We start from the raw sequence: 17,349 nt of genomic DNA on the forward strand, positions 1-17,349 counted from the left end.
TTTTCTGTTTATGTGCAGTGAATTCAAATTCATCTTTGTGTTTAACCAAAACCCAGATTCAACGTTTGCTGCCAATAAGCTAAATGCTGATCTTATCTGACTGATTAACACAGCTGTGGATAAAGTTCTCCACATTTCTAAGTTTCTGATGGAAACACAGAAAGACTTTGTTTGTTTTTTTGTTCCCAGTATCACTTCTAAAACTCAGGTTGGCTTGTAGGGCACTTTGTGCTTTTTATAAAGATTTGACTACTCTATGATGGCAATGTTTGATGCATTTCTCTAAGTGAGAAGTTAGTTGTTGTTTTCTTCCCACCCTATAACCTGCTTATCTGAGTAGTGGCAAAATAAAAATGGTTTCAGCCATCTTGTGTCAATAATGTTATTCATAACATCCAGAGTTGCTAACTGTAAAACTATGGGTAAAATAGTGTGAGAGTAAAGTAAACTTTAAAACATGGAGCCTTTAAAAACATGGACACTTTGAGAATAGAGACCAACTTCAAATTGCACACCTTTTAGCAAACCTCCAGTCCCTCTCCCCTGAATTGGTATTAGCATAAATCTATGGCCCCTGAGAGTCGATGATGGTGTGAAATTATGGCTGCCTTAGCAGACCTTAAATCCCCCTATGCTCTTTCCCCCTTTGGGGTCCAAGGCCTCAGCCTTCGACTGAGATTGTCTCCATTCCTCGGTTCCTCCAACCACCAGCCTTCATATTTGCCTTACAGTCCCACTCAAAGGGAATGTGTAACTGAATTCCAAATTGAGTGCCCTTCTTTCAAGGACCACAGCTAATGAGATGTTTTGCCTTGAAATCCAGAATGGATGGAGGAGACCCATTGGGAAAGGCCTAAGATGATAGCTAGCCAGTATATCAGGTGTTAGGGTGCTACGATCCCCTTGTGCTGTAAAGAGGGGAGGGGGTTTCTAAGTACAGGGAAATTAACTGTCATTGAGCCAGATCTGTTCTATTGGTCACCTGGAGCTGTCATTGTGAATCCAATAATTGTCTGATGTGTATCTAAGAGCAGAACAAGCAACATCTATGCCTCCTCCTCTGCATACATATTTTAAAATCCCTAAAAAGGAAAGTCCAAAAAGCCTAGATGGAAAATTATGAAGTGAGGTGACAATTACATTCAGATGGAAGAAAGGCAGACTGTAGTGGGTCTGAGTGAGCGGAGAAAGGATGCTGCATGGAGAGATGGGGAAGTGAGTCAGAGAGATGGACCCATAGAAACAGGTACACTTGACAGTTTGCAGATCGAGGATCATCTAGCAGTCTCTGCATGGGTGCAGCGATGAAAGGAACCGTCCAAGGAATTTTTCTTTTAATCAGGGGCCCCGAGGAGAGAACCTTGCAGCCGACAGGCCCCCATCCACCGCTAGCCACTGTCATGCTAATGAGAGAGACTCAGGGTGTGAATGGAGAGGCTAGTCTGTGTCTTGTGTGCTAATTAATGCATGTGTCAGGTGTGTGTAAGGGTGTGAGTGAGGCTCTTTATGCATTTAAATGAAGTAACTGCTTATGCTCCAGTGTGTCTACATGTCAGCATGGCAGAGATTTGAAGCATGGAGTGAGACAGATGTGTGACAAACAAAGGGATTCATGAGTCCTGAATACAGTGGTTGCATCAACATTAAAATTTTCCTTATTTCGAGGTTTTAAAGACTCAATCTTTAATCTTTCTTTTATTGAGGTCCGTGTGTTTGGTTTTAGATTCAAGGTCCCATCAAAATATATATAGAAGAATATATATATAGAAGTAATTTAAGCAGAAATAATCAGTTCTGTTTTATTTTACTTTACTTCTTTCTGTGTAACTTTATCCTTTTGTGCGCCATGAATTGACTGCTGTTTATCAGCCATCTTGTGTTATCTATGCAGCATAATTTAAAAGAAATACCTCCATCGGGACATGTCAAGGGTGTAATTTCCAGACAGTCCTTTCAGTTAGCCTCTTGTTCCCATGGACATATACATGGGGGGGACTTTTAGATGGCCTCAGGCACAGCATATGGCCTTAGGCTGCGGTATTGTCTAATCTGTTTGGGCAAGCTAAAATAATGTCATTGTTGCGTGTGCTCCTCAGACAAGACATAGGGGAGTGTGTCAGAGTAGAAAGGGAGAGCCATCAGAGTCTGTGACCTTTTAATTTGCTGGTGGCCTCTCCCACAGACGACTGTGTCGGTCGGGCACAGCCCTGTCTGCGACTTGGGACTCCATCAATCCCACTGGTGATGACAAGGACCACATTCGCTGGGTTTAATTTGGCTGTCTCTAAGCAAAAACAAATAGAAAGCTCCCGAGTCTTTTGTAATTAATGAAAATATCCCTCCCATTCAGGGCGAGGGAAATTATATTTTGATGCTGTGAAAAAATATTCATACGTTCACATGTAGCTACATTAAAAATAATAACTTTAATATATTTTACTAGGGCTGTTTGTGACGTGCAAGATAAAATAGTGGATAGTTGTCAGGGTGGTCAGGTACAGTAAAGCAGAGCTAAGTTTAAAACCGTTTTTAGAAGCTTTCAGTGTTTCACAGAGCATTGTTTGTCCATTGTTCAGAAGTTGGAGCTGCAATTAGCATAGAAAATGTAGGAATTAGGTCAAAACTGTAATTTATACAGACTTGACCTAATTACAAAGCAGTAATTAAGTTATCTTTGTAGAAAAAAACATTTACATTTTGAATTTAAGATAAAAAAAATATATATCTATCTTCTTCCTTAGTGAATATGATCTATCAGAATTGCTGGTGATGATTCTGTCATACTGGTCATAGTCATTCCAAAAAAGTTAAAAGTCAAGGACCAAAACAAAGGCTTTGCTTTGGTCCACTCTATAAAGCTTCAAACTCAATGCTATTTCTGGCATTTTGAATTGGAAAAAGCTTCCTGGATGGGAACCGAAAAATCTTCAAACTTAGAAACAAAGTCCGGTGGATTGCTTTTTAACTTTTTTCGGAATCTATCCAGAATTTCTTGAGTCGTTTAGTTTTCGCTTCTGCTGGTTCGAGTTCTGTAAAGATTTACCTGTCAAGCACCTTTTTCTATCCAATTATTAATCAGTTAGTCAAAAAGGTAGTTACCAATTTGATTGATGGGCTAGAAAAAATACATTTTAGTAGCAACCGTAGTGATAATGTACATAGATACCTTCATGCATTCTTAATATAATTATTCTTGCACCTTTCTCGACTTTGCACTGTTTGTGTGTCACCAAGAGCTGTTGTGACAGGGAATGTATCTTTTTTAGATCAATGTCGCATATCTTATCTTATCTTATAGTAAAGTTATGAGCCTAACGATCCCTGACCATCCATCTAAACCCACTAGAGATCAGTAAAAGTGACCCCTTCAGTCAGCCTGGTTTGCTTTAACAGAGATTTTTAAATTAGACATTTTTTCGCTAAACAATGTAATTCCAGTTTCAAGGGAGTGTTTAGGGAGCAATATTGTTCCAGTATGAACTAATCAAGAAAAATACAAATACAGAAAATAAACTTATGGACCTTTACCACTCTAAGTAGCCCCACCAGACATGTTCATATAGTTTTGTCTTCAAATTCATCTTCTTGTTTTATTCTTCTTCCATTTCTTTTACCCACATGCTCTTACATCTCATCCATCTTTCTATTTCCTGCTCTGCTGGGACGGTATGCATTCACAGCGCAAGCAAACAGCACAGATTGGGATATATTGCGCTAAGATTGGCAGGGTATAGTTTTCTGGTCTGTTTTAGGGTCCAGGTTGGGTTCACACTGGCATGAACTGCTCCAGATGCTAAACTTTGGTTGGTAAAGGTTTTGCTCTAAGAAGCACATTCAGAGAAGCAGCCAAGAGCTGCATGGGAGCTGCAAAAATCCACTAATAGTTCTAAACAGCAGAAATGTGTCCACTATTGAAAAGTGGAAAAGAGAAAGTCTTAGTTGAAATAAAGCCATACAAATTCCATGAATTCTATGTGGCAGTCACAGATGTGGAAAATGCATTTTTTTACCATACATGGCTGAAAAAAACAAACAGTGCCAACAGCATCATACTAAGAGGATGCTCTTCTCCTTACTGACCTTGACGTATTCCATAGATGTGGTAGTTGTGCAAATCTGTTAGAGACCAACTGTTACGCCTGGAGGGAGGAGTGTGTGTATATGTGTGTGTGGTAGTGGTGGGGGAGGGAGATACTCCGACATTAAAGAGCATAAATATGTGATACTTGGTGCGACACAAATTCGTGAGAAATTAGAATGTAACATGACCAAATATTAGCAATAATATAGATATAGAAAATCAGAAGTTTAATAAAATCAATTCATTTTTTGTATTTTTTAAAAATGGAATACATTTCAAATGAGGACACACATACGTCTACATCTCTGTTCATTTTAGAAGTCCTGATATGGAACACGACGTTCCTAATAACACAACCTACCATGGAATCACTGTCTCACTTCTTGGCTTGCAGATACTCTACAGGCCCCAATATTTTGTTCCATAACTACTGCCTTGCATTTTACCACCCTGCCCCCAACCTTGTCCACCCTGTAAAGTGCCATTATAAAAATGTCAAGGGGTCCCTCTCTCTGTCAAAATCATGTGCCATTATGCAAATCGCTGTGTGAACACACATTCTCCAAGATTTACATAAGCTATATGGACTACAGCTTAAAGGGGAGAACACAGTAGCATTTTAAAGATGTGTTAAATGGAGATTTTTGGTTTTTCCAAAGAAAGAAAATGCTATTTAAGTATCTATATTTTGAACTGTGCATTATTGTAATTTTACTAAGTAAAGGCTTTTAGACAATTTTCATTGCTATTCTTTTTATTTTCTAATTCAATACTGATTTCTGGTTTCTTTGAGGTATGACCTCCAATTCTGAATAAGTCTACTTTCTAAAGTAATCTAACATAAAGAAGAATAAATGTTCACCTTTTTTTTCCCCTTAGAGGTAGTAGTTTGATTTAAACATGAAGAAGCAGCTTTTAGTTCTTATGCTAATCTGGAATAAACTCCCAGGAAACTGTAAAAGGACTGAACTCCAGGTATCTTTAACAGGGCATAAAAATGTATTTGTTAAATGTGGTCTCTGACTCTGATATCTTAACATAAATTAGTTAAGTTTACAGTCCAACGTTAATTTTTTATCTATCCTTTTCCTTATTAATATTATAATGTTATTTCAATGAATCACTTTTATTCTTTTTAATTATTTGTGTTGCCTGTATGCCATTTGCAAAATACTTATTTTTCCTCGTGTACAGTAATTTGAATTTTTTGCCTCTTGATTGTATACAAACTTTACTTGCCTAACATGAAATATAAATAATATAAAAATATTATATGAATTTAAAAAACTGTATATTTCCAAGCATGTATGTAAAATTTTGTTGATATGAGAAAAACACAACAAAGCTCTAGCTTTAGCAACACTAAAATCATATTAAATAGAGATTTTAGTGTTGATGCATTACCGTAACTTAAAATCTATTTGTAGCATTTGCTCCAAGCTAATAGAACAAAGTTGGAAAGATGGAAAATTTTGCACATTTTATTGTTGTATTTCTTGCTTCTATTTAAAGTAAAAGGATGACAAAAATTGTTTTTTTTTTGAGCAAATATAAAAAATCTGATTTAGAAGCATGACTTAATTAACATCTGATTTGCTATCACTGTAGCAGAAGCCAGACTAATGCTCAAGTTTGAATATATTCAAGCCAAGTGGATTTTCTTTCACTGATACATTTAATTGAAAAGATCACACAAAGAAGGGTCCAGTGGCAGAATCCTCTTAAATTGGGTAGAGAGTGATTTTCTCAGTGACTATTAGGCAGAAGCATTCATGTGATGGGATCCATTTTACATTTTCTGACTCTTTCATTCCTTTTTCCTGATATAAAATGTCTTTTGGAAATGTGTGTAAAGGAAATAGAGACAATGAAAAACGAAGGTGGGAAGGATATAAGAGGCAGAAATATGTCATTGTTTTGGAAGAAAGCATGAAGGTCCCTTAGACGGAGTTGAACCCTGTAATGTTCCCATTTTGATGCTGGATCATTAGAGCCATTTACAATGACTTTCAGTGCATTGCATTTTTTGTTCCTCCCACAGAGAGGAACTAAAAAGGTCCCGTTTGAATCTTGTTCATGACCTGCATGGTAGCAATGTGACATTAAAGAAAATCAAGAAAAGGGCAGCTAACTTTGCAGCTCTGTGACACATTAGGGTATCAACACAGGTGAGAAAAAGGGATGAGAGAAAACAAAACCAAGGCCTTCTGTTTTGACAGCTATACTAGAACATTGTTCCATTGTTTGCTTCCCATAGATGCAGTTTGAGTGGCAGTGAGTGTGGCGTACGCTGACATGTAGAGCTGCTTCACATTTCTTCTAATTGCTCTGTGTTGCCCGAGCCTGGCACACATGTAGAGCATGGTAAGAGGTGCCTCTTTTCAGGTTGGAACAGGCGCTGCTGTGTTTTGGCATACAAAGAAGAAAACGGTGGTACAAGCAGGGTAGACGAATAACAAGAGAAGTAGGAGGAGGACTCTTGAAGGGGAGGTGTTTTTTATTAATTTCCGACTGAGTTCTCTGAAGGACGGAGAGGTAGATGACCTTGGCTGCAGTAGAATAAGGTCCAACACTGAATCTTTGAGCCTCAGTCATAGAGTCAGTCTGCCGCAAACACTGTTGAAAATAAGCATGGATTACATTGTGTATTGTTATTTTCAATTGGGCTATTCACATCTTATTCACACAGGTTGTAACTACTAAAGTGATTAACAATAGTAAATAAATCCATAAAAAAAACAAGGAATACATCAATTAATATGTCGTGAAGTGGAATGAAAAAGGAAATTAGTTATGAAAACACTTTGTAAAACTTATTTACTACTAAATAAAACCATTTTTGGGTAATGGCAGCTTAATAAGACGACAAGCATGCAGAAATGAGTTGCATAATTTGCTCAGGTATGATTTGAACACATTTTTTAACACACACTTTCTTCAGATCATTGACACTACTTGATCCTAAGCTTTTTTTTATTAATTTTCAACCCAATTGATTGCCTTGGTCTTTCTAGCAGTCTTATAACCTTGTTTCATTTAGAGTTTAATTGCCATTGTGTTTAAATCGTTGCGCTACTGAAAAACTCTCTATTGGATAGTCTGTCTTAGAATTCTGTTTAAAAATATCCCAGTACATTAATCCTGCCTTTAGTTTTAGGAGGTATGCAATGTGGTGAGAGACAGTTCTACACCATGATGTTCTCCTCTTAACTTTTCGATTTTGGCATGCTTTTAAAAAAAGAAAAACATTATCATTCTAAACATACTTTTTGCTGTCTTTGTGCCGATCAAACAATTTTTCCAAATATTACAATTACTTTGCTAAAATTACCTAGCCTTAAACTAGCTATACAGTAGCAGGCTTTTCTTCAGCAGAGTCCATCATTTATGGTTTCTGTGTAAAACTGTAGCTAATAAAGTAAGGTTTTTTTTTTTCTTTTATTGGAAGACCTATTTTTTTTAGACCTTTTTGATGGTTTGCTCTTTTGCTCTGCATACATCATAAAAAAGTGCCTCTAAATAACAGTATCAGTGGTGCTCACTCAAAAATCCATAAGTTTCGAATTTAAATCAGTGTATTTTATAAAGATAAGTTGTGAACAGTTGTAAAAAATGTCTTTCCAAACATTTTTGGGCTTACTATGATTTCCATAAATACTCATTGTTTTTCTTGTAATTAGTGAACTAATTTGTTTTGATTTATGTTTATATGTGAATAACTTGGATTCTTAGTGATGTCTAGTGAGATTCTTGTGTAAATCCCCACATTAGAAATCATCATTTCTAACATCTCATGCTGTACATGTTATCCACATGCATTGTGTCAGTCAGTGAAGCAAGTCGTTAGTTTTGTGGAAACAGCCAAATGCAGAATCAAAGAGGGGAGGGGGGGCGGTACAATATAGTGGCAGACACAGAGTCACTTTTGATTCATGGTGCACTGAGAAGCATTGAGATTGGAGAAAATCCCTGCTAGGGAGGGGGGGAAAGCCTCTATCTTTGCTGATGCTATTTTAATTAAATAGTTGCTAGGTTACACATTGCAGAACGACAGAGGTGGGTGGTGTGGCACAGGCGTCTGGGCAAGGGGAACAGTGTGTGTGAGACAGCACATGTCCCTGAACAATGAAAACACATCCCCCTTTCTTTTTCCACACCCCAATTTATAATAAGGATTTCAAATGTGAGACATATTGACATGAACTACAGTGAGAGCGATTTTACGCTTCCTAAAAGTCTCTCTTTCGTCTTCTCCCCATATCCGTCTGTCTTTTTCATTATTTTCTAACAGATCTGAGGACGGGACGGTGGTGGTGGGGGGGAGCCCCTTTTCATCTCAGTGTCACTGCTTTTCACCTCCACTGGTGACTGGTGCTTCCACTGCACGCCGGGATGCCAGACATGGCAGAATGCCAAGGGGCCCTGTGCCCTGGCAACTACTGCTTCTTACAGACTCCTCCTGAAACATAGTCATGAATGTACAGACACACCTCCACAAAGTTCTGCTCTGAGCCTCCAAGCGCAGCAGCTCTGGCCAAACTGAAATCAGACAGAGCTCTGATGGATATAGACTGGGAGAGAGGAGAGAGTTCCTTGATGTCGGAAATAAATCTGACAGGCCCCACCGGATGAGGCCCAGCCTAATCTTTTTCACTGACTTCACGCCGAAGGGTGTGTGTATGTAGAACAGTTTGTCTTTTTCCTTTCAACCCACATCATTTTCTTTATTTTCAAAACCCTTCTTCATCTCAGCCTTTCTTTTCTGTGGCAGTGCAGATAATGCCATAATTTACAGCCATGCATTGCAGAAGATGAATGATAGTTGCTTTTCTTGCTCAGGATGCATTCACCTTTACCAGATAATAGCCCTTTTGAGAGAGTAATGGAAGAAAATGTCTTATTTCTATATTACGTCTTCATTGTAATGCTTGAGAAGTGAAATGCAATTTTCAATCTTTCATTTAAAAACAAAGTTGAGAGTGATGAGTGTGCCAGTTTTTTTTTCTTAAGCTTTTCCTTTTTCATACTCCTGAGTAAAGTGTTTTAAAGGCAAAAAGTTTCCTTTTAAGGCTATTCAATCATTTATAGTTTCTGGTGTATATGAGAGCCTACTTTAAGCAGGTAATATCACACATAAAAAATACTGTCAATTAATCACCCAAAGAACATTTCAGATAAATTTTGACACACATTACAAACTTTAGTATACAGTATAGGATTTAAAAAAAAAATTGACACACCACTACATATATTAGTTTTAGACATTTTTTGTTAATAAAACTTAGATAACTCTCTTAAATTACCTAAATAGCTGTCAATATGTTAATAATAAAGGTGGATACAACATGCATTCTTGTACATACATTTATACATAGAAACTGTTCCATCCTGATAGGCTATATATCCTCTGCAGTTTTCCATAAGCTAAATGAAAAAAGAGTTACAATGTGAACAAAGAGGCTTTGGTCAAATGAGACAAAATCCTACATTTTTTCTTATACATGCAAAACGATAAGGGCATGACCTTTATTAAATGTGTATTAAATGAGAGCATTAAAATGTCTGCATATATCTGTCCTAAAAAGGTTTAAACTTTTTTTTTTTTCCCTACAGGAAAGACAGTAGAAGTGAACGGACTGTCAACATGTGTCTGCAGCACGACGGGTTTGTCTCTGGTGTCCAGGGGTCAGTCTCCCAGGGGACCACTCCAAAGAACTCCAGCAACCCTCCATCCTCTGCCTGACATGCTTTTGCAAGAAGGTCAAAAAGGTTGTCTGAATCAGCAGCGTGTCAATATCTACGTTTCTCACAAGCAAACAAGATCAAGTAGCAAACTTAAGGGCAATTTCCTTTTTCACATGCAAACGGTGAAAAAGTTTTTCGCCAAAACTGTTTAAGGTATTTTTATAGAATTGTTTTTTTTGTTTCTTTAAGCACAAGGAGACAATATGTAGAGAGGTATTCTTGTATTACTGAAATCTCTGATTTTTTTTTTTTTACTTTCTAACAAAGAGAGTTTATACCCATACATATAGGCTCACTGATGCACAGTAATATATCAATCTAAATAAAATAAATATAATTCCAGTAACCAACTGTTTGAAAAAATATCTGTAATTCAGAGCATGAATCACTATTTTATCGTCCTTATTCCAAACACTTTCACAATTCCCAAAGACACGGATATTTATGTTGTCTTAATTAGAAACATTGGCTGACCTTATCGCCATATGATGATGGCTTGGGGGTGGAATTGCTATATGAATGCAGGCTGAATCATTTCCCTAATAAAATCTAACATTGAAAATTAGCTCCACTGAAGCGGACGCACGCAGAGCAGGAAAGCTGGTTGTCTCACACGTGTGGGTAGAACAATGCAGAATAATGAATTTGGTATATTATTTATTTCATCATTTATTTCAGATGTAGCTCAAAGAAGAAACAGGCAACATCATGTGCAGCGCCTTTATTCCAGCTCAAGTCCCACATTCACTCAAGTGCCAAAAATCCTCCTAATGAACGGTCATTGAGACTGCTGCATGAATGGCAATAACATATCCATATCAAAGATCTCATCTACACTCATCCTTCCTCCGGCTCAATGTGAGGCCTGTTCTCCGGCCACATTATTACTCTCATCATTTTAACATGAAAGGGAGGAAACAAGTGCTGCAACACTACCAAGGAGACACCTTGATCCCAGAGCATTTGCATTCGCCAGCTTGTTCAACCTGATGTATGAACGAGTTAGCATTGGGCTCTGTGATTGGTCGGCACTGAAAAGCAGAAGCAGATACTCAGCTGCTGCTGCACATGTTGTGTGTGCCCCCCATCCCCATCCTTAATGTGCCACGCTCAGGCAGTGGCACTAGAGGGCAGTCCATCCTGTTGCTTTTTGTTGTGAAGGAGGCATCTGTTTTAGTGGGACATTCAGGGAAATATTTTTTGATTATTTTTTATTGTTGTGGAATCCATGAAAAAAATATTCAGGCATTTTTGGAATTCAATATTCTGTCATTTAAATTTGTGCCTGAATGCTGTTTATAAAAGGGACAACTTATGAGTTGTCTTGTAAATAGAGCATAGAAAGTGAGCAAAAATGTTGCTTTGAGAAAGCCTTTGATTTACTGGAGTAGGAAGATTATGCACACATCTCTACTCTGTATGTGGCGCTAATTAAAGGCACGCAACAATGAAGGATGGAAACCCCAAACCCAACAATGCTAATCAAAGATTAAAATAATCTGAGAGGAGCGGTGATTACTTCAAGGGCAGCCAGTCATTTCATTTCTCAGGCACAAGGCAGCAGATTTTAGGTTTTAACTAAGTTGAGATGTTAACAATGTTTGCAAGGACAGGGTCACATTTTCTTTGCCCATCTTTCTCCGTCTTTGTTGGTGCTGGACCCTCTGTTAATCGTGAAATAAATAATGAAAGCCTCAACATTGGCCGTTGGTGAATAAGCTCTGGCATAAGTTGGGGGAAAAAAGTATCATATTAACTGATGTTCCCAATCACTGAAAGACAAAACAAATTAAATATGGCACTGAAAATGTGTTTAATACCATGTAGTAATATTTATTAAATGTATTTTTAAAAATGTGTTTAACATATATGTCACTTGATATCAATACACCAATATGTTCTTGGCACGGCCTGCAGTCTGCTTTCCTTTTCCTTTTTTATTAAAACACTCTCATACTGTTTATGTATATTTTAAAAGTCGTTTCCATTTATTTTTTAATAAAATGCAACAAAACTCTTCCTTGTTTCTTAGTGCTTTATTTTATGACTATGCAAATGACAAAAACCTTGAATCTCGTTTTCTTTTAAATAAATCAAATCCCTACTGTCAAATTTCACTCATTACTGAAGGTAAATCTTTTGCAAATATGGTTTATTAGTCTGAAATTGCTTAACCTTTAGATGAAATCTTTATGAACATGACAAATACTTTTTTTTTACATATCTTCAATTATTATGGATGTCTAATAAAAAAATTAATCAATTTTCTTGTAAATATATAACAAATTAAACTAATTAGTAGTGAAAGCAAGAAAAAAAAAAGGTCAGTTATACTACACACCAGTAAACACTTTTTTCCTGCTTTAATTGCTGTGATGGTTTAGAAAAAGAGTGATTGAATGTTTTATATTAAGATTGCTATGATCTCACTCAGCCATTCTATAATTGGCATTCTGAGAAAAAAAAACACCTTTCCAAATGCTTTTTTTCGTTCTTTTAATTGAAAGTATCACTGAAAAGGAAAAAAACACCTAAAAATTGGTAACAGGAGGTCAAGCAATGTAAAGTGCTCTTTTCGACCATTCATGAGAGAAGGTCAGGTCAATCAAGTAAGTATGGCTGCTGCTTCTCACAATCAACATCGGGATGGGTTAGCCCTTCTGTGCTAGACAGAAAGCCCGCTTTTGTAGCGTCGACCCCTTCAGAAGCTTCTCGGTTCCTCATGCTGTGTTGTGGTGATGAAGGGGTGGGGGTCTCTGCTCCACGGCGCGCTGCGAAGAAGGGCCCTCTGTGAAAAGGCCCCACTCAAGAGGAATAAAGGAGCCTCTCCAGTGGTTTGTTTTGGAGGCTGTCTTATTGATCTGTCTACCTATGAGTGAATGCATCGGCCCAGTTTTCCCGCTCATGTGGACAATGCCACTCGTCCTGTATTAACTGCCCCAATGTTGTTCCCAGCGAACAGCGTGCATTGAGAGGAGTTTTGGGAGTGTTTGTCATTTTATCCCTAAGTCTACAAATCTTTCCCTGGAGAATGGAGACAGTTAACAAGGAAAAGCAAATCAATGACCACTGACTGCTTAAATCAATATTATAGATTGAACAAGGACATGGAGCATTTCATACACACAAAGGTCTAACACAATTACCATTTCATTTTCCTAACTGAACCTCTTGCATCAGATACGGAGGTTCTGAAATATCGCTCATATATGTCCATTATGTTTATATCTCGGTAACTTTGCTCTAATATCTTTGCTTTTTGCTCACCAAGTGGAGCTTTCTAGGTGAATATGCATCTTAAGAGAAAGTGCTATTGAGGACAATCCCTAAACAAAGGATCCATTTATTTTTTTTTAAACAATCATTCAAAATAAATCTGACATGCTTTGCTTTGTTTACCATCTTCATATTACCAATGGGCATATAGAGTTCCCATTTCCTGTTTACTGAGTTGAATAACATGTTTATTTTTGTCTGTCACTTTGTATAGTGGTCTGCTGTGTCCCTTCAAATCTTCGAGGAGAAAAGTAACCGTACCTAAACAGATCTAAAATCATTCCATGCCCTCACTACTAAAGATATATTAAAATCTTACCAATTTTTTGTTTTTATTGAAACAAAACAATTCCCATTCCCACAGAATTGTGGTAACAAGAACACAAAGAGAATAGTCAGGTGAGGTTAAAAATCTCCAAAACTTGCTGTTAGAAAGCTGTTGCATGATGGTTCAAAAGTCTGTATTACAACCTAATCTACATTAAATCTGCTCTGGGGTGATGATCTGAATGATCTTATAGATAAAATAAAAGCATATATATAAATATATAACTATATTCACATTTTGGTTTCTTTTGTTGTTTGGTAACAAAGTTTATAATGAAAAAAGGGGAAAAAATTTATATTTAGGGATTTCAATTCAAGTCGAATCCAAGGACCTCATAACCACATCCGAGGACCTTACAATGACGTGTAAAATAAAAAAAAAAGTGACATAGTAAAGAAGATAATTTATTCAAGACAAAATCTAAAGCAGAAATAAATACATGAAACAATGTCTGTTATTTTAGTTTGTGAATCCAAAATAAGTAATAAACATTTTCACTGGTAAAAAAAACAACAACCTGAAAATCATCAGAACCATTCATCTGAACAGTGAATTCTGAAAATATCCTAAATATATTTCAACTACCCAGACCAAGAGGTTAAATAAAAGTTAATCTGTCACTGATTTGTCAAACACAAAGAAAAAAAAAAAGCCATTTTGCACTTCAATAATAAAAAACAATTAATTTGAAATGTTCATAGGCTTCAGCAAATAAATACAAAACCCCCCAAAATCAATGGAAAAAACGATTAGGTCAAATACCAACATTAGATTCAGATTAAACACATTAGACAAGGAATGTGTGGATTGCAGTGATGTGGAGTTAATGATGGGGTAAAATCAACTCAAATCAATTAATTATAAAATTAGGCAGGACTGATACATTCACTATGAGCATATTCCCCACTGTTTCCAACAGATACAAACTAAAGCCAACACAGAAAAAGAAATTGATATGGTGTTGCTAGAATATGTAGTTGTGTATAACACTTAAAACTGGAGTTCATAAACCAGAGCTCAATCAAAAATGAAGCTCAAACGTAAAGAGTTGGACCAAAGAGAACTTAAAACTTTGCGTCCTACTTCCTAACAACACCGGGCAACCATGTTGGCCAGGAAGTCAACAGCACATTGACTTCTTGTGCGCATATTTTCCTTCCAACCTAACACTTTCCACTAAGATCTAGTGAACACCTGTAGTCTTTGTTTGAACCAAAACTACAGTAGTAATTCCATAATGCACCTAGTCAGATCTCCAGAAAACTCAAGGCCTCAGTGTTCCAGTGCAGTTTCCCACAATAGCAGAAATACAACCTACAGCAACTTAGCAAAAGATTGTTGGGTATTACGATCTTTACTTGGCACAATTTTAAAATGTATATTTGTGAACCAAAAAACAAACAGAAAAACCAACAAAACCAAACATGTTCTTCAATTTGATGGTTAAGAAAAAAAAAAAACGGAACAAACTGTGCAATCTTGACAGCAGCTGACTCTTTTCATCAAAATGCCCTTTGAGTATAGCGCTGACGAACAGCTGAGAACACGAAACCAGCAGACAGGGACATGACGCCGGGCGCCGACAGAGCCCATGTTGGTCTACCATAAAACCGATTCATCTCATCACACACCTACTAAAATGGCTCACGTAAAACCATGAAAGCAACAAACTAAACTTTAAATACATCAGAAATCCTTTTTATTCTTTTTAAACTCAGTCAACCACCTGAACTTCAGGGCAAGGAAGTATGGTTTCACTTTGCTCTTTTGTGAGAACAGCTCTTGTTTGCCATGCTTTCAACCTCAGTTAAGATTCTCTGGTCCTTAATATAAAGTTTTAAGACTATGTGAGACACTTCAGGTACAAAAAGCAGGTCATTTTGTTAAAGAAAAAAAAATTCTAACATTTAAAGACAGAACTAATAACCCATTTTTGTACCAACTGTCATTTGGTCTCAACCTTCTACCAGTTTACATCCATGTGTTCGATATAAAGTAACAGTTAAATTCATTAGGTAGTTAACTAATTATTGCAAATATAAATTAAACAGTTAAATATATAATTATATTGGAGGTTTAGATCCCTTTTTTTGGCCAGTTATGACACATTATGATCTGCGATTAAAACCATAAGAAATATGAGTAATCCCCAGCAGGGAAAGTCACAAGACATTTTCTTACAGTACACTATGAGTGGATTACAGAGTATTTATTTGAATCACTGGTCGTCAAAGTGGGTAAATATAGCCCCTAAGTTGGACAGAAAGTGATGCATGTTGAACACGTCTCACGACAAAACGACCTCTTCTCATATCCTGAAAAAGTCAGGTATAGAAACATTAAGTCCTGGTGAAGGGGAGAAATGTGGAAGCCTGTTTTAGCCACTATCGGAAAAACCAACAACTTATATCTCATAATGATGTCATAGCTATAGCTAAGTCATAATCATGAGATATATCTTTTTATTGGCTTTTTACAGAAGGGCGGAAATGACCAGCACTTAAGCAAGACAAAAAAAAGGTGAACAAAGTAAGGTAGATATCAGTTTCCCAACAAATACAGAAAAAACAAACTACTAAAAAGACATTAAAAAGTGTCTGATTACTACAATCCAGATTTAAATGTAGCTTCTTTACAATGCATTTAATTTAAACTGAGGCTTTATCTACCCTGGTTCCCAGATTGCATGTCTGTGTCTGCCCAATCATACTCCATAGTTCCAGAAAGTTTTCAAATAACTCAGGCATTATCAAGTTACTGGTACCAAGTCAGTAGCAAGGATTTAAAAACTGCTAAAATTTTCATTTATTATTTATATTGAAATTCCTTTAAAACCAGAGAAAGTGTCCAAGGAGCCATTTCTCCAGCGCTATGGAGCCTAGAGTAGCATTATAAACAATATGTTCTGAGAGCTTAACAGCAGTAGGAACTTCTGATTTCACATTAAAAAAAAAAGATTATCTATTAAATTTTTTTGTTGATTTTTTTTTTTTATATTCATGTTACAGTATGTTATTCAAACTGTGGTGTTATTATTTTCATACCATCCCGAGCCTGATGCTCTATTTTAAAAATGACCTGACAACCATTAAAATAAGAGACTGTTTAAAGGTTAGGATAACATTTTTAAATCCTATTCTGACTGATCTGCATTGAGCAGTAAAGAAGCTACATTTAGGATTATTATTATTTTTTTTTTTTTTTTACAAACCATGAATCTGAATCCGTTTAAGATTAAAGACTTATAACATGAGGGCTGCTGTGAATAAATCAGATTAGCCCCCAGTTTCTATAAAACAATGCAGAATTGCATGAAAGTCCACATTTTAAAAAGTGTCCACTACAATTAACAACTGTTTTATCATTCAAATTCATAAAGATGTCTGTAGTATTTGTTTTTTAAAGCTATGTCACTTTAGTGATGAAATTAATTTATTTCTCACAATTTATGATTATAAGCCTTATAAAGACTTCCAGCATTTGCTGCTCAAATGAATAAAAACATCACTTTTCTACAAGTAAAATCAAAAGTTCACAGTCATCTGTGGAGGAAGCACTGGGAATAAAACCAAGAGCTGAGCTTTGATGATATGATCAGTTGTTCTGAGGCGGTCAGAGACGAGGAGGAGTAAGAATGGAGGAGCAGAGTAACGAGTAGGCCTCGGTAGCCCCACATAAAGTCTTTGTCAGTCCGTTCCCAACATACGGTTGTAGCACTGTAGAGGTTTAAATGCCGCATTTTAAGTTTGCTGCTACTGTTATGCTGCCATTAGATACTGGTGGTAGAAGAGGCCAAAAATAGAGGTGGAGAAAAGACAGGCAGCAATCCACCAGGTGAAGAAGGAGAAGAGGCCTCTGAAAAGTAGGGGGCTAAAAACAGTCCGTAAGCCCCCCAGAGCCATTGAAAGTTGGGCCACAG

General features: G+C 36.7%; 1 long non-coding RNA gene across 1 annotated transcript in view; it reads left to right on the forward strand.

Moving 5' to 3' along the window:
• LOC107084540 overlaps nt 1-11,767 on the forward strand; it is a 47,067-nt gene extending 35,300 nt beyond the window's left edge. The window contains exons 2-3 of the long non-coding RNA XR_001481230.1: nt 8,373-8,752; nt 9,695-11,767. This is a non-coding gene — a long non-coding RNA (uncharacterized LOC107084540). The remainder of the gene's footprint in view (nt 1-8,372; nt 8,753-9,694) is intronic.
• Nucleotides 11,768-17,349: the final 5,582 nt, after the last annotated feature.

Source organism: Cyprinodon variegatus, unplaced genomic scaffold, assembly GCF_000732505.1.
Source record: "Cyprinodon variegatus isolate N-32 unplaced genomic scaffold, C_variegatus-1.0 Scaffold103, whole genome shotgun sequence".
NCBI lineage: Eukaryota > Metazoa > Chordata > Actinopteri > Cyprinodontiformes > Cyprinodontidae > Cyprinodon > Cyprinodon variegatus.